The sequence below is a fragment of the Pygocentrus nattereri genome, chromosome 30 (assembly GCF_015220715.1).
Source record: "Pygocentrus nattereri isolate fPygNat1 chromosome 30, fPygNat1.pri, whole genome shotgun sequence".
NCBI classification, from domain to species: Eukaryota; Metazoa; Chordata; class Actinopteri; order Characiformes; family Serrasalmidae; genus Pygocentrus; species Pygocentrus nattereri.
The window spans coordinates 9,260,870-9,275,150 of NC_051240.1; the positions used below are offsets into that span (position 1 = coordinate 9,260,870).

The 14,281-nt window shown below is 40.6% G+C and overlaps 1 protein-coding gene across 1 annotated transcript in view; it reads right to left on the reverse strand.

Moving 5' to 3' along the window:
* mgat3b (beta-1,4-mannosyl-glycoprotein 4-beta-N-acetylglucosaminyltransferase b) overlaps positions 1 to 11,754 on the reverse strand; it is a 64,271-nt gene extending 52,517 nt beyond the window's left edge. The window contains exon 1 of the mRNA XM_017692916.2: positions 11,244 to 11,754. The gene's annotated coding sequence lies outside the window, so the exon portion shown is untranslated. The remainder of the gene's footprint in view (positions 1 to 11,243) is intronic.
* Between the last annotated feature and the right edge of the window lie 2,527 nt (positions 11,755 to 14,281).

A 14,281-nucleotide genomic window follows, 5' to 3' on the forward strand; every position in this document is an offset into this window, starting at 1 on the left:
CAGAGTTGTAAAATGTTTAGTGGATATAAAGCAGAAGGGCAGAGAGGGAACAAATATAGTGCTATGAGCTTTTTTTCTTGGTGGCTAGGCTGCTGAGCTAGTGCCAGCCAGTGTGAATGAATGAGTGAGATGAGGCCTTTTCCCTCAGAGATAAACTACAACTTACAGATAATCCCAATGAAACATCTGTCCCTCTCTCTCTCCTCTCTTTCTTCAAGCCTTGGTCAGGCACGCTTGATCGCAGCAGACAGCTGCCTGGCACAGAGGCTCCAGCAGCTGCCCACTCTTTTCCTTTTCTCGCTCTCGGTCTCTCTGGGGAATGAAGTGTCCACTGAAGTGTGCTGCTTTGGAAAAGGAGGCTAAAATTGAAGTTCCCGCTGAATTTGCTCTCCTGATTCTGAATTACTTAGAACTGATATTCAGTCTTACAGATCTCTGAGGACACATGCTAGGGCAAGACGCTCCCTGTCCCTTAATTTATGGCCCAATGCACTGTACATGGACACTATATTCTAGGTAAAACAGCAAAGAGAGAGATTTAAGATGAACATCAATAATTTGGAGACAAATGGATTTGCATTTATAATCACTCCAGCTGGTTTTCTGACCCGTTTAATCCACAACAAGAAACTGACACACACTTGTGAAGCTGAAGTCAGTTCCCTTTTACAAGCTTCTTGTTCAAATTTTCCCGTTCCACCTTAAAGTGGAACAGGAAAATTAGAAAGAAAAGCTGGAGAATGAGAAGCTGACTTTAGCCTCGTAAAAAGTCAAACGTTGAGAGACGTTTTACAAGAAACTGTTCCACTTATGAGGAAAAGTTTCCTGCCAGAGATACGAGAAAAGTGGCTATAGCTGGGCTAAAGCTTAAAGCAGAGCAAAGTAAGTCTGCGTTTTTGTTTATATTATATAGCTTAGTTGATACTAGGACATATTGAGATATATTCTCAGTCAAGATGGTAAAACGTTACTTCAATAAAACTGACATGTGGCTTTTAATGTGGTTTGATTTTTGTTGAAAGGACAAAATGGCATTTCTTAACATTTGGGTTGCTGACCACTGATCTATGTACATTTTGGTTCTCTAGAGTGGACTAGGGTAATGCACACTGGATGATGCATTTTGAACGTGGGAAGGAACTGCTTTAGGGAGGCTGTTTTAGGTGGTTTTCTAGCTCCCTAGCAGTAATGCTAGCTACCTGAGTGGTTTTCAGGCTGGTACTCCAAACATAAATTTTAAGCATTACATCATCCACATGTTAGTGGCACACCACATCCATTTTCATTTTCTGTTATACTTGCACTAGAAGTGGAAGTACTCAATTTGAGACACAGGGACTCTTCCTCCCTCTCTTTCTCCATCACACACCGCATTTGTTTGTCATTAACTAAATGAATCCATTAAAATCCTAATTGACAGAATGTGTGGCTCTCCAGTGGATTGGATGGAGTTTTCTAGAAAAATGGTTAGCAGGCTTCAGACAATAGGGACTTGGCAACGGAAGAGGAAGGAAAGGCGCACTGCTGGGGCTTATAGCTGACACTTAATGGAAATCTGTGTGAGTGAATAAAGCTTTTATCCTGTTTGAGACTGCACCATCCCAGAATGCATTTTCTCAAGGCTTTGGGTCTATTTCCAGAGAAAGGGAATTAAACCCTGCTCTGATGTCCGCAATGTCATTTTGCCCTTCTCATAATCTCCGTATTATGGTACATTCCTGTTTCCTGGGCTGTATTTACACATCACCCCTCTGATGGGATGCACCATGGAACATTCCATCATCCATCTCACCCTCTACAGAGCCATAGAGGTCAAAAACAGGTCAGCACTGTTTTCCCTGAAGTAGGTGTGCCCAGTAAGGTGACACTGACAGGACAATAGCGAGCGGTGTGGCTGTCTTACTGCTGGCAGCACCCTTGCAAGCCATGGCTTCTATTCTGGCTCCTGCATTTGGACATGTGACAAGAGTGGCCACGTGTGTATGTGTGTGGTGTGTGTGTGTGTGTGTGTGAGAGAGAGAGAGAGAGAGAGAGAGAGAGAGAATGTAAGCAATGGTGCCTTATATAGAGACAGGCTTCAGCTGATGGAGATGTTCCATCATTTCAGGAAGGGAATAACAACATACCCACAGACTCCATGAGACAGTCGCTAAAAACAAGACCCCAAAATAGTCACTCTTAGTGTCTATATTGCAGATATTTCTATATTTCACGGATTTCACCCAAAAAAACATCAACATCTAAGATAACACTGCAAACCACAAAGGAGCACTGAAGAAAACTGTTAAGTGGCCTAATGAAGTGAACGCTAGTAGCGCTAAACTAGCGTGGTGCAATTTGCATTATGCTAATCACAGACTCAGAGCTTTCACTTCTTATTTAGCGTGATAACATGTTAAATAATTTTTTGTTTTTGTTTTTAAATAAATTTGTTTTAGGTTAATGGGCAGCGTGGTGGGAAGCGCTGTTGCCTCACAGCAAGGAGGGCCTGAGTTCGAGTCCTCAGCCAGGCAACCACGGGTCCTGTCTGTGTGGAGTTTCCATGTTCTCCCTGTGTCTGCGTGGGTTTCCCTGGTTTTCTCCCACAGAGACATGCAGTCATGCTGTTTGGACATACTAAATTGCCCCTTGGTGTGAATGTGTTGGTCTGTCTGCCCTGTAATGGACTGGTGATCTGTCCAGGGTGTATCCTGCCGTTTGCCCAGGGACAGCTGGGATAGTCTCCAGCATTCCTCGTGACCCAGAAGGAGAAGTGGCTTAGAAGGTGTGCGTGTGTATGAGTGTGTGTTTTAGGTCCCTTGGACACTTTGGGGGGGAAAAAGAAACTAAAAAAAAAAAATTAACATTCAGCATCAGCAAATAAGCAACTGTAACCTTGCTAATATATCTGGCTAATGTGACATGCTTTCAAGTTCAGATGTAATTTAAATACAAAACTGAGATTTGTATGGGGTTAAAACTAATTAGGACAAAGGGGCCAGATAGCCATCATGGTCTTTTAATCATGTTTTTGTTCTGACCAAACGGGTAAGATGTATAATATAAGAACAAGAAGTAAATGCTAGCCCTCAACTAGCATGGAGCAGCATGCATTATGCTAATCAAGGACTCAGAGCCTTCACTTCTTATTAAGCCTGATAACATTTAAATTTGTTTTAGGTCACTTAGCTGACATTTTGGGGAGAAAAAAAAAATAAAAGTATAAAAATTAATTAACATGTAAACAACTGTAACCTTGCTAATGTATCTTGTTAATGTATTCTGCTAACATTTGCTGAATCTTGGGACCCCGAGGTAATTAAAACAAAAAAGTGGGATTTGGATGGTGTTAAAACAGATTAGAACATAGACGCCTGATGGGCACCGTGGTCTTTTTAATCAGTCCTTTGAAGAAACAAGATGTATAAGAACTAATAAATGCCAGTGGCCCTCATCGAGCATGGCACAATTTGCATCAAGCTAATCAAGCACTCGCAGCTTTCACTTCTTTTTAAGTGTGGCCACATTTAAATTTGGTCACTTAGCTGACATTTTGGGGCGGAAAATTAATAAAGTAAAAAATGTATTAATATGCAAACAACTGTAACCTTGCTAATGTATCTTGTTAATGTATTCTGCTAACATTTGCCGAATCTCTGTACCAAGAGGTAATTAACACAACAAAGAGGGATTTTTATGGTGTTACAAGACGCCTGATGGACACTGTGATCTTTTAATAAGATGTAAGAACAAATAAATGCTAGTGCTCCTCAATTTGCATGGCACAATCTGGACACAGCTATCACTTCTTTTTAAGCGTGTTATTTTAGGTTGCTTGACGGACATTCTGAGGTGAATTTCACGTTGCTAATCTAACTAACATTTGATGAGCAATTCAAACACAAAACTGGGATTTGCATGGTGTTAAAACAGACCAGAATGAAAAGGCCTGATGAGATCCATTGTCTTTTTAACCATTCTTCTACTCTGTTCAAACTGCTAAGATGAGTAATGGAAAAACAAAAGGTGAATGCTAGCAGCCCCCCAGCTAGCATGGCGCAATTTGCATTATGCTAATCCAGGACTCTGGTCCTCTGGAGCTTTGACGTCTTATTAAACGTGATAACATGCAAATGTGTTTTAGTTTAGTTAGCTGACAAATGTAACTGCTACGTTAGCAGACAACAGCAACATTGCTAACTTATCTTGGGAATGGATCTTGCTAGCATTTCCTAAAAAAGAAAAATCCAAAATTGGGGATTTGGATAGTTTTAAAAACACAAGAACAAAGAGGCTGTGGTCTTTTTCTTTTCAGTCATTCTTTTAAGAAATTCAGGGGATCTGGAAGAATTATTAAAAGGCTACTATAATGCCTCTGCTGCTCAGTATTCTTAGCCTGGCGGCTTTGGCTGAAGAAATCTCTCAGCTCGACAGGACTCCTCGAAATCTCCACCATCTGTAGCACAGGCTACCTTCCGCTACATCATTAAACACTGCTGAGCAGGACAAGGAAAATCACATAGTTAATCAAAAATTACTTCTACTTCTACTCGCTCAGCACACATTCTTTAAAGAAAGGGGTACGTTACAAACCACTGCGTGCCACTAATCTAGGATTAGTTTTGTCCTTTATATCATCACTTAATATTGGCAGGGAGGAGCTGATCTTAGATAAACGCTATTATTCTGTTTGATCCAAATGGAGCCCAAAGATCATTATGAGTGTTTCAATTTCTTCTTTGGCTGCTCAGGTAGAAGGTTCAGCTTTGAGTCCCATCAAACTCATCACACTGATAGCATTAATGATGGTGTTACACAGGGGAGTGCTAGCGAACAGCTGTCATCTCTCCGTACACCTTTTCCGATCTCTCCGTCTCTGAGGAAGGCATCATCATTCCGAGGGAACATACCTCAAAGAGGAAAGGGAGACAAGAAGGAAGGAGCGCGAGAGAGAGAGAGATTTTGCCAGAAGGCATCTCTGTGACAGATGTCACTTCAGAAAGGGAGGAGAGTTGCTAGTTACTAATGCGCCAAGCTGCAAACTGTTGCCCAACAGCCTCTCACAAAAGGAGTTCCAAACCACAGGCCTGGAGCTGGAGGCCACACAGAGCAGATCGCAATCTCTATTCAGCAATCAGGCACAACTAATGCAACATCTGGGGCAGCCATTTTGAAGCAAACATTATTTACCAAAATGCTGCGCTTATGGGTTCTGCTTGGAAACCATGCCGTTTTTCCCACATAGAGTGAGATGCTATAAAATAGTGGTTTCCAAACAAACCTGATCCTGCACATTAGGGATGCCCATCTGGAACAGGCTGGGATTGGAACTGGACAAATTTTAGCTGCAAATGCGAAAAAACTGTATTTTCTTATCATTCATCTTTATTATTTTTGTCTGTGTTGCAGGTTTTGATGTAAATAATAAGGGTAGGAAAAAGAATCTTGCTTGAAAAATTCTGAGATTCATAAAATGTCAGTCAGATTTTTCTCTAGGTTCTGTGTTTTGTTGTTATGTAATTCCTTATGCCCCAGTATTGTTTTCTGAGCATGAATGTCGTTGGTCCGTACAGACTGCTTGTTTGTTTACAAAAAAACAGGACTAGTCCTGTTTAACTGGTTTTAGAGCACAGTATGTGATTCAATAGTGCTTTTATAAATATACCAATAAACTGAATAGTATTTTTAAATGTGCCACTACTTTGTCTTTTTCAACTTGCCAGATGACAGAAAAAATAAACACCATGACACATTGCATATCGTGAAAACTTCTTGAAGTATTGTGGTTTTTATTGTGATGAATTGGCCATATCGACCACCTCTAGTTCACGGTAGCTACGCTGCAAAATAAACCTGAAACATTATAAAGTTGGATGGAGGAGAATAGAAAATGCAGAATCTCACTAAAAACGTATTGGTAGTAGTTTTCATGAATATGAAATAAACAGCCCAGAACCACAGTAAACATTTAGTATGTGAGAACACGGCCCTGTTTAACAACCGCCTCAGCAAATTGCTAACAGGCTAATCCATTAATATTTACAGTATAAGTTGACGAATTTACTGAGAAAAGCTGCAACACACAAAGCAAAAGATTGGTTACTTAAATGTCCATTTCTCCATTTAGGCTAGAGATGCTACAACTGTTAAAATCAGTATTGGGTAAGTCAAAGCAGTGTTAGCTTGACGCTAACAACCCAGAAAACCTCATTACTGTGCTAACAAAAGTTAGCAAGAGTGTAGCAGAAGTTTTGACATTAAGCACTGCTATAAATGTTTGTGTTTATGATTATATGACAAAAAAATTCTACTTGCTGAAATACTTTCTGTCCGGACATCTGCTTAACTGTTAATGTCTTACTGGGGTCACAACTTGCTATTTTTTAATAGCTTTATTTCATCAGTACCAAACATTTCTGAGGTAAAATTAAACACTAGCTATACAGTTTATAAAGTACCTATTGCCCTTTACATTGTGTGTAAAATGACTCAGAAAAGACTCTGGTTCCTTTGACTTACATTAAAAGCAAAGTATGTTTTTTTTTTTCCTTCTCCTGTAAAGTTGACATTTTGGGGATACAAGGTTTTGTTCGGACAAGAGCATTTTAGCCTAAACTTATAAATGGACTTGCACAAATTGTAGTTTACAATCAAGCTACCATGCAACTACTGGGTCAGAGCCACAGCTGTGCTGAGAACGGTCCACCACCCAAATAATATCTGGTCTTTAGTCAGAAACTGATCAATGATAAATAGGGGTTTCTAATAAAGTGGCAACTAAGATAACACTGCTTTGTACAACAAATACAGGAGAAAAAAAATCATAGAGTAGGACACAGAAATCAAAACTCATTTGAGAATTGTTTTATAAGCGCATCCTGGCACCCAGAATGGAGCTCAAACCAATTTCCAGCCTAGTATTTGAATGTTTCTGCTACACTGATACCAAAACACTGTAGCATAATTATGCATGACGCGTGCTAAATGTTTCGTCTTTCAGCCCCGGTAGCTTTTTATCTGATTCATATTATATAACTTGGCTAATCGACTTTTCAATCACAAACTGTAAATGCCAGTTTGGCTCATTTAAGAGCAAATAATGTTAATGTAACTTTGACTAATAATGGTACTAGGAATGTTCCAGTGTAAGTTTCTCTGGAAACTGTTAGCCCCTGTTCTTCAGTGGTCAGGACCCCCATGAACCCTCACAGAGCAGGTACTATTTGGGTGGTGGATCATTCCCAGCACTGCAGTAACACATGTGGAGGTGGTGTGTTAGTGTGTGTTGCACTGGTCTGAGTGTATTAGACACACCAGTGTCACTGCTAGATTAAGAATAGTCCACCAACCAAAAATATCCACCCGACAGCATCCTGTGACCAATATTGATGGACTAGAGGATGACTAACAAACTGTGCAGCAGCAGATGAGCTATCATCTCAAGGTGGACTGACAAGGTAATAGCATCTAATAGAGTGGACAGTGAGTGGACACAGCATTTAAAAACTCCAGCAGCACTGCTGTGTCTGATCCACTCAGACCAGCGCAACACACACTAACACACTGCCACCATATCAGTGTTACTGCAGTACTGAGAATGATCCACCAACCAAATAGAACCTGCTCTGTGAGGGTCCATGGGGGTCCTGACCACTGAAGAACAAGGTAAAAGGGGGCTAACAAAGTATCAGAGAAACTGATGGACTACAGTCTGTAACTGTAGAGCTACAAAGTGCATCTATATAGTAGGTGGAGCTGATAATGAGCGTAGAAACAAAGAGTTGGTCATCAAATCATCCAGCGGGCTTTTTTTGTTTTTTGTAAAGAAATCAGAACTGGCCATACATACACGATCACGGTACCCCCACTGCTTTGATGTCTTCCAGGCGTCAGCGCACCTGATCCAATTAATCAGCTAATTAAGGCGAGACACGGTAGGCAGAAATGACAATTTTAGGACCATCAATCATTTCACAGCTTTTTGAATAACTGCCTCCATAACATGCAGTGTAATCATAAAAATGTCAAAACTCAACAGAAATGTGTTTATTTCAGCGCTCTCATCTAATTGCATTTCTGAAAGTTAGCAACTGTGAAGAAGGCTTAGCATTACCACACTTGGCACAACCACATCACCGAAAAGCTTGTTCCCTGAATCAAACCAGCGTTCCCTTTATAACGACAACAACATTTCCATTAATAGTGCATGTTGTCTGAGATCTTACTGGCTAATGCAGTTTTGAGGCCATTTTGAGACTCATGCTCTTTGGGAATAATAAAGAATTACTTTAAAACTGACTTCCACCGAAGTACTGAAAACTATGCCTGAAGCAACGGCATCTATAATTTCTTTGCATTCAGCTCCTTTCAGCATGATAATTATACAGTCAGAAACATTATTCATGGTAGACCTATTGTGCTGAATATGTAGACTAAAGAAAATTAGCACAGAGTTACATTTTGCAGTGCTTGACCATTCTTACCATTCTTTTACCCAGAAAAACAAGATCGCAGCCCGAAACTGGCACTGTGCACATTAAACAAACACGCATATGTACCCACTAGAACAATGAAAAACCATATGCATCCAGTAAATTTGCCTACTCTACAAAATCCCTGCAGTGTAGCTTCTAAAGACCGTCCTGTGCGTGTGACTCTGACCCATCTGGGGGTTAATGATTATTCCACATACAAAGTCCTTTTTATTTCTTTGTTGCTCATTTTAGCACCATTTCTAAGTTAACTGTGTGCAACTGTGGTGATTTTATTTTCCCCCACATGATGTAATTCATGTGGTTGGTAGTGCATTTTCCGTCATAACAGAAAGTATCTTTTCTAGGCCGATGTCGATTTTCATACACCAGGTATGGTTACTGAATCTACTCTGCATGGTTTTCTGATCCTGTAAAGGCAGTAAAGTGGTCCGATATATCCACAGTACTATGCAAAAGCCAGAGGCTACCCTACATTGATTTCATTTCCAGTCACAACGACCACAAGTTATTAAATTTCAAGTGCAAAGAGAGAGTATAGAAAACAGAACATTACATAAAGTTACACAAAAGCCTCAAAAACTATATATGACATAACATATGCAGTATTTAGTGTGTCTTATTAGGAGATTTGCTTCAAGTTTTTCACAGAAATCTGCTGGAATGTTTTTGCACACCTCCAAAGTTCAGTCTTCGAAGCTGCCTTTTCTGCTCCTCATGATCCAAATAATCCCAAGTTTATTCAAAGGCTGGTTTGGAAAGAAATAACTTGGATGATTAAACTGTAACCGTCTCCGAATTTTGCACAGTAGTGTACATACTGCAGTTGCAAATGCCTTGCAACATACGGAAAACACACTGGCAAACCCTTAATGTTCCATGATTAAAGCTTGGCCTGCCTTCTTCTGAACCAAAATTAGGCTACTTATGCTAGGGTGATGTGATTGCCTTGATTTACCCACCCACAGAAAGTCATCTAGAATGGCGGAGGTTGATCTGGATGCTCAAAGCACAGAAAATAAAATGTAGAAACTTGTTACAGGAGTAGAGGAGTCATTTGCATAGCTCAATAATAACTAACATAAAAAGGTACTGTGCAGTCCTATCTGTAATCACATTTGCCTATCACAGCAAGCTTCATACTGTACTCCCTCAATTTATTCTACAAGCGGACGGCACAGGAGCATCACCAACTCTTTACCAAACTGCTTCAAACCTTTAACCTATTGGTTGTGTGATGTACCAATGACCCCTTTTAGTCAGATATTAAACCTAAAACATAACCTAACACCTAAAACCTAATAATCAGTAGGGATTGGATGATAAATTTGAAAAAAAAGAGAAAAATTAGGACAAAATTGTCTGTAATTATCAATATTGTTAGGTGTTTAAAAGGCCAATATCATGGAAAAACCAAATGTCCCTCACTTTTATTTTAAATAAAGGAGTTTGAAGTAACATATAAGCACTTATGGTCCTTATGGTCCAAATATTGAAACCATACTGCAAAAACAGACCCTTCTGAATGAACTGTGATGCCACACAAACCTCTATACATAAATGTATGTAGATATATCTCAGCCTACAGTAGTTTGGCCCCACCCATTCATACTGAAGTTCTAAGCAGCGTTTCAGCTTTGATCGGCTCAGAGGACGCTCAATTATTTACGAAAAGAAACTAATAATGATGAATTCTACCCATCAGTGAAGTTGTTATTGATAATTATTGATAAACGGTGACACGTGATGCCAGCTCTACTACTCAGTAACTATTAAGCAACTATTACGCAAGTTCTGTACTAATTAGAAATGGCATGTAGGTCTCACTGTGCGCTGAAACCAGCAGAAAGCGCTGGACTGGATATCAATAGGGATGTAATAATGTATTGTGAAATGTGTCACATGGTATGATGTGGTGGTGGTGCTATTTTTGTAGTTCTTAGTGTGGGGTTAACAGGTTGAGTGGTTTCAGCATGTCAGACTACTTTTAGACGCTCATCTTAAGCACTTCAATTCAAATAATTGATTTTAAACCTTTTGTATTTTTAGAGAACAAATATCAGACCAGTATCATTATTGGTTGAACCTCAGGGCTTCAGCATCGGCATGGGAAAAGAAGAAGTGGCATTGTGTCACTTTTTAGCAGTGAAAGGAACGAAATGATTTGTAGGCCCACACGCAGACTCTTGCAGTTTAAGGGGTTAAACTTTGGAGAGAAATAGTCACATAACTGACATGCTACAGAAAGGTGGGGTTTTGGAGGTTTTGGAGTCTTAGCAGCAAGTGGGTACGCTTTCATCAAATCTCTGCTCCGACATGAAAACTGCATTACTTGACCTCAGGAAACCTGGAGGTCTCTGGAAGATTTCCAAAAACTGCAATGTTGTTCAGCCAGTGACACAGCCGTGGCAGGCTTAACGTAATAAATACTAATTAGTATATTAATATTAATACTAATACTGATAATAATAATGATAATAACATGAACTCTGTCATAAGAATAGGCCTAAAGGAAATACTACTATTACTACCCAAATTTCTCTCATTTCTTTTTATAATAACAGTAATAATAATGTTAACCTTGCCTGAGATGCAGGTGCTAACCAGACTGCTGTGCGCTGATGCTGACTGTCATCATGGCTCTGTTTAAGCCCTTCACATCATTCCCAGCCACACTGCAAGCAGAGATCCCGAGCAGGCTTCCACCGCGCGCTGCCTCTCTGGCCCCCTGCAGACGCCCCCTAAAGCCCTTCTAACGCCCCCCTCACTCACCCATCGCCTGCCTGCAGCGGGGCTCTAGATGCTCGTTGCGGATGAGGCGCTGATCCGGTCGTCAAACGGCATCGCAGTGTTGTTTTTTCCCGCTGCGCGCGGAGCCTTTGTTCGCTGTTTTTCAATCAGCACCGGGGAGTCTTCACGGCGGAGCCCCGCCTCGACACAGCCGGTCCCACTGTCCTCCAGCCCGGCCGCGGCCCATCCCGTTCCAGCGCTGCCGATGCGGAGTGAAAAAGGGCACCCCACTGGGTCTCGTCTCCCTCGTTGCAGCGATTTCTTTTCCTGTTTTGACGCTTTTATGGCTCGACCTCCTCCTCTTTTCCTCTCCTCCTCCTGTCTTCCTCCTCTCTGAGCTCCGTCTGTGCGTGTGGCTACAAAAACATACGACGCCCTTCTCCGTGCGTGCAACTCTGACTCTCCGTTATTTTTTCATTTCTCCCTTCAAAGATCATGCGAAGAGGAGGAGGGGGGAGGTGGAGGAGGTGGAGGAGGGGTGACACAGCAGCTGCAGCTCCTCCCAGTTCTCTTGCTTATCGCGCGTTTTTTTTACCTTTTCCCGTTTTTGTTTTCCACCCGTATTCCGACTCGCCGCGCCTTTCCACTCTGATTGGCTAGTTCTTCGTACTCTCAAGCCATTCTAGGGTGTGAGGCCCCGCCCCCCGCGCTAGACTCGCCTTAAGACTCCCGCCCTCCCGCGCTACGATTGGCTAGCATCTTTTACTCACAAATACGCCGCCGTTCTAGAACGCTTTCACTATGAAGCCCTCATAGCCGATCCCAGAGCCAATCATAGGTCACGGAGGTGGGGCTTTAGCTTTCTAGAACGGTTGTTGTGTCGGCTACTAGCCAATCTTAGGGCAGGAAGGGCGGGGCTTGTCGGAATATGGGTGGAAAGAGAAAAAAAGTCAGTAACGCTTATCACACCCAAGGGGGGGGGGCGGACGGAGGGTGAAAAAAAACAACATACGTCATGACCACATCGGGGGAGACAGAAATTACGGCAAGTAAATAATCACTTAACGAAAAAAGCGGTTTCGACTAAAACCTCCTTCTTTATAAACTCCTAGCTCATAGTTTCATCCTTCAGATTCGCTAAAAATCCGTATTCAAATAAGAACTTGACCATGTCGTCAAACCTGCTCTGCACAGTTTTAATGCAAAAGAGTTTTCGTCTGTGTGGAATCAGGAGGTCGGATTAGCGCATCCAGTGAGCTTTGCGTTACTTTCTGTCCTCCGTGGGTGCTGCGCTCGCAAACCATTTATAGCTTATTAAAGAACTGTTTTTCTGTCAGCTATTGTCTTTTTAAAGTCGAGGATAAACTATAGTAACTGTAGTAGTCTTTTAAAGGTGGAAGATAAACTATAGTAACTGTAGTAGTCTTTTTAAGGTGGAAGATAAACTATAGTAACTGTAGTAGTCTTTTTAAGGTGGAAGATAAACTATAGTAACTGTAGTAGTCTTTTTAAGGTGGAAGATAAACTATAGTAACTGTAGTAGTCTTTTTAAGGTGGAAGATAAACTATAGTAACTGTAGTAGTCTTTTTAAGGTGGAGGATAAACTATAGTAGCTGTAGTCTTTTTAAGGTGGGGATAAACTGTGTCAAAACATTACATTTGATGACTGTAGCTGCTCTGATTCAAACAAAAAGTGAAAGTAAACTCCCCACACATGTCCACACTGTTTGGTTCATGTCCATTCATTTATTGAAGAGAAGTTTTTCTTCCCCTCCGTTCCTTCCAGTATTACAGCATAATTATGTTAATGACTTAATATGTTGAAACAATGACTTATTGTGTCAAACATTTTGACTTGGTATGTCTAAATAATGACTAATGTCCCAAAATAACTTTCTTATAATAACTCATTATTTTGATAGTCTTGTCTTAATAACTCAAATTTCTTGAGAATCTTCAGAAGAAGATTGAAGAATGAAGATGTTAAGTCAAAACTTGACATTTCAAGATATCTCAAAATTTGTATGTCCATATGCATCCATATTTTGAGAAAATAAGTCATTAAGACACTACATCCATATTATTAGGGAAAAAATGAAGAAACAGTGAAGGAAATAGAAAAACCCTAATTGTAAAAGTAAGAAAACCTATTTAACCTGTGAACAGTGTGTGCAGTGGCTTAAAACCGTTTTTTGGTAAAAGTATTGATTTGATTAAATAATAACTCAAATGAAAGTAGTAATAGGAGGCAAAGCAGCCAGCTTTCAGCATAGCGAGGATTGTTTGGCTCTATTCTTCTCTTCTTGGGTTCATTTTGAGTAGAACTAAAATGCTGAAGCTCTGAAATGAGAGGCAAGAGCAGTTGTAAAGTAGCTCAGGAGCTGATCCAACACAACAAAATGAAATTAAAGTTAAAGCTCAACTAAAACTCCTGAGTGAATTCCTATCCTCACAAATAAGCTTGACTTGAATGTGAAAACTTGAAATTGCACTTAAGTATGCAACAGTAAAACTAAAGTTTACCCACATCTGGCAGTTACCAAACTGTTAAGATTCACAGCAGCTCATGAAGGGTTTACAGAACACACAACCTAAAGCTGCTATGTTTTGCTTGGAGGGGCACTTCAGTTCACTCTGGCTCTGATTAGACCACCTGTACACCACATATTGGCTCACTGATAAAATGACTCCTTCAAAAGCTGCCCACAGAAATGTATAAAAGACAACTCACTTCACAATAAGTGACCAGCTTTACCTTTTTCAGCCTTCAAACACAGCCTGCTCACTCAATCAGGCAACGCTGTTGCTCATTAATGTCTATGGGACAATCCAGCTGATATTAAAGGGCAACTCCACCAATTTTTCAAAAAATTCTGAGTAATTAAATGGTTAAGATGTAAAGAAAGTCATTCAGAGTGGTTTGTTATGAAATGCTCAGTTCTGGAGAAGCTGAGTCAAGATTATTCACAGTGGTGCTGATAGGAACCAGACCTCTGAAGAGTTTAATGCCTTTAAAAGCTCCCTCACAGAAAGTCATTACATGAAATGGTTAGATACAGTATAAGCTGCCTGAAGACTG